Consider the following 4,563-nt stretch of genomic DNA (forward strand, 5'->3'; position numbering starts at 1 on the left):
CGACGATCGAATGGCTCGTAAAAATCTGTCGTGAAACGCGATATCAATTAGCTGACCTTTACGATATATAAAGAACGAGAGCGAAACTCGACGATCGTGCATCGAAAACGAGCCTTTCTCGTTTCAACGTTCGTATCTTCGACTCCGTCACGGTAAACCGAGTACGAAGTTAAAGTCGCGTACAATTTAAGTTAAATTCGCGAATCAATGCGAATTTGTCGAAACGCGACCCGTGTACCGTGTTGTATACACTTGTTCATTTTCCACGGAACATATAAACATTTCTATCCGTTCTTCGTATCCGTCGATCGACGTAGACGAATGCTGGCATCGGTTAATCGTTACCTCGGATCGAGTAATTATCCTAAAGGTCAGCGAGATCGATGGAGATCTCGTCCGAGTTCTCGTCGATGAAAAAACAAAATTTCAAAATTCCACGGGCGATGAAAAAGGAGGGAAAAATTGAATGTGTATATATATATACGAGGATATCTCAAGGTTGTAGAAAAGCAACGGTTCTCTTGTATCCAATTTATTTTATACTCGCTCACCTTGCGTAGACCGTCGACTAGATCATTTTCTACCGATCCTCTCTTCGCGAGAAATACGAGAGAAAAAAATATCGTCGAGATCGTCGCGAAATAATCACCGAGCCTCGTCGCGAGAATTTTGCTTTCGATGGTTGGTTTCTTCTAACCCTTGAAACAATTATATATATACATATATATTTCCAAAATTTTGTTAAAGTTTTACATTTTAATAAAGAACCAATCGAACTTTACGTCCATTCACGCATCCCGTTCCAATGATTTTATCGAAATTTTCGATTTTTTTACGATAACAAATATCTACGTACCGTGAAACTGTGGCGAGTTTCAATTCGAAGAGACCGTCCTTCGGGAAACGAAGGAGAGAAACGCCCGAATCGACGCTATCGAAGATCGGGGAACAACCCTCCTGTCGATTCTGGGCGTTTCCTTCGTCTCAATTTCCCCCCCATCCGTGGATAATTCGATCTGATCGGTCCATTCGCTACTTAGTTGAAAACGACACTGAACAACGGTGGGGAGATCGGTATTCCTTCGTCCTGATTTCTCCCCTACCTGTAGGTAATTCCATTTTATCGATCGGTTCACTACTTGGTTGAGAACACTGAACAACAGTGGGGAGATCGGTATTCCTTTATCCCGATTTCTCCCCGCAACTGTAAACAATCCGATCTCATCGATCGACAACCGAGAAATCGGTATCACAATCGTGCGACGAGGTCTCCAACGAGCTAGCGAGAAATATGTAAAAATGGCGACGACTAGGAAGCAGAAGACGACGACGCGTCACAGTTTCCTTTTTCCTTCGTCATTGTAAATAGTGTAGTCAGATAGAGATCGCGAGAGGGAGTTAGATAGTGACACAAAGAAAAAAAGCGAGCGAAGCACGTGACTGTAATTTTTGCGGCTCACGGATGATCGGGCTTGGGGCGGGATGGGGTTGGTGGCGCGAACGTCGCGCCACCGCCGCCATTGTAGCGATGTCTCATGGCGTTTTTCTTCTTCGAAACGGTACGCGAGAGGGGATCGAGAATGCAAAAAGGATAGACGTTTCTCTCCCTTCTCGGCGAGGAATCGCCTCGAACGGGCCATAGGATACGGCCCGTGACGGGTACGGGCGTGCACAGTGACAATCTGAGGGAAGAGTCGTTGTTGGGGATCGATTCAGTCAATTCGAAACCGTTGGCATCGAAGTCTCCATCCTAACCGAGCGAACCGAGCAATCACGGTCGAGGGTGGAATCGACTCTCGGGGTGTGATGAGGGGAGGGATGTGTCGCGAACGAAAACTCGTTTGCTCTTATCGAAACAAGGACATGTGGTATCGGAAACATTTCTAATCGCGCGAATAATTTCTAATCGATATTACAGAGACGTTTTAAGTTGAAATTATTATGGTCGAGGCTACCCTCGAGCTACGATGTCCTGAAATTCGTTTTCCGATCGCGAATGGTCACGCTGTCGTTAGTCATCGTCCAGTAGAGCAAGGGAAGAACCGCCCCGTTGAAACGAGTCGATTCTTTCTTCGATCCGACTATAGAAGTAAATGAAGAGACAGCGACGAACGAGAACAACGTCCGTGATTAAGGTCGATCTTTAATTAAATCGAGGGTGAAATCTGGGAGGCTCTTCTTCGGACGAGACATTCGCTATCACGAACACAACCGAACGAGGGGCACATTTTTTTATTTATTTTTTCTTCCTTTTTTTTTGTTATTAATTTGTCATTCCATAGAACGAAAGATACTCTTAACATTCTTCGGGCGAAAGATGCAAATGCCTTTTGGAAACTCGACTCCTATTAGAGGATTTATAGTACTTTGTAAGTCTCTCGTGCAAATGCAGGCAAAGCTCTTCGAGGATGCTGGTATATACGTCTGATCTTTAAGTCGTCTTAAATATGGAGAGAACCGCTAAATTTGCGAGCAAACATTCTCAATTAAATTTCTCAATAACTTGGCGCGCTAACCTCGTCGTAAAGTCGATGGATGTCGCGAGGTCGATGTTGGTTTAGAGTTTTCTTCTTTTTTTTTTTTTATTTAAAAAAAAAATCGCTTCGTCCCTGAAGCGATTAAATGCGAACAACAGTGGACTCAGTTGTCGGTGTCCTCGGCCAGTACAGTAGACATGTATTGGCCGTTCAAGGTCACTCCCCTCGCTATGAATCACACGCCAGAAACGTCTATATTAGAGGGACTACCAGAGACCATAGACGTAACGATTTATTGTACGTCGAGTTGACGAACAGGTTGTGCAAATTATTGTACATACAATCGTTAAGCCTGTGGCTCGTATAACAGCGTAGATAAGTTTCTAAAAAATATAATAGTGAAACTTCTGAGGTCACTTCTACGCTACGAATCGTGTCAAGTAACAGAGAGCTGAAAATTGAATGGTGGGGGATGATTCATCGGTGACCTTGAGCGGCCAATTTATTTTTCCCGTACTACAAGCGACACCGACGAGATACAGAGACGGAGAAATCGTTCGAATATTCGTACGAGCACGCGACACACGATGGTGGGGGTGACTCTTCGGTGACCTTGAGCGGCCAATTTATTGTGCTCGTACTACGAGTGACACCGACGAGGTACAGCGACGACAAAATCGTTCGAATATTCGTACGAACACGCGATACACGACGCTAGGGGTGTCGTCGAGTGTCTCGTTCGAGAGAGCTCCGAGAATCGTGGTAATGATAGGGTTCGCGCAGACCGAAAGAGGGGGGAAGGGGAGGGGGGAAATACGAAGAAACACGTCCGGGATGACGCGTGCTCGTGCTTTCGCCGCAGAAGATTCATCGACGCAGAATCAATACTCTCTTAAAACGCTATTGTTCTCAACGATTGTGATATATATATTGTTAATGCTGTAATGATAATGGTAGACTCGCTCGTTAAGACGAGCCATAGCGCGTACATAGGGGGCGCCGTTGTTCGTAGGCCTCTAGGGGACGTTCAAAATGGCCGCGGCACGCGGTATCCCGGGGACTCGAGCGAACGATCGATTTGGTTTTTCGATGATCCGTGCCCGCGAAACTTACGCCCCGTCGTTTCATTCCGTTCACGGAACGCGCGTTTGAGATCGCGCAACTGGCCAACCGTGAGACGAGACGGGGCAGCAATAATTTAGATGAAAAAGAAAAAAAAATAAAAAACCAGAACAGAAGAAACGAAAGAGTGAGAGTGAGAGTAAGAGAGCGAGCGAGAAAGAGAAAAATGGAATGAGAGAGAACGAGAGAAAGAAAGCGAGAGAGAGAAAGAGAGGGAGAGAAAGTGACACGTTGGTTGGATCGAGACGCGAGGGAAATAATGCCTGTAAATAAGAAAACGAGAACAGTGTTGCGTTATAATTATTTATGTTGCTGATCGAAAGCGGATTCGATAGTGAATTATTGTAATAATTCGTAATTTAAAAGGAAAAAAAAAAGAATGAGAACGGAGGAAGAGAAATGAGAAATCATATACACAGATTATGTAAATAAGCTAATGGGTAATATCTCCCTTGGTAAAGGATAGTTTACGGATAGTTATTTTTATTACTATTATTATTATTATTATTATTATTACGATTAAGTAACTATTATTATTATTATATTATTATATTATTATTGTCACATTATTATTATTATTATTATTATTATTATTATTACTTATTACTATTGTCATTATTAATATTATAATTATCATTGTTATCCTTCGGCCAATGATCTCAAAAGAAAGATAGCAATCTGCGTTCGGATGAGAGTGTTGCCAAAATCTGAGCCGATTTCAATTTTTTCGTCAAAGGCCACGCGGGGAAAAAGGATCACATCGTTTTCGTTGACATTCAAAACGCATTCTACTTCTTCGTCCATCTTTATCTTCACCTTCCTCTTCGACTATTTTCACTATCACTCATTTTTCTTTCTTTTATTTTTTATTTTCTGGCCTACGGTACTCTCTAAACATGTTTGTGACGCACTCGAAGCGAATATCTTCGTCTACGGTTGCGCTTCCGTTTTACGTTTCTCCTTT

This window comes from Ptiloglossa arizonensis, chromosome 11, assembly GCF_051014685.1.
Source record: "Ptiloglossa arizonensis isolate GNS036 chromosome 11, iyPtiAriz1_principal, whole genome shotgun sequence".
Taxonomy (NCBI): domain Eukaryota; kingdom Metazoa; phylum Arthropoda; class Insecta; order Hymenoptera; family Colletidae; genus Ptiloglossa; species Ptiloglossa arizonensis.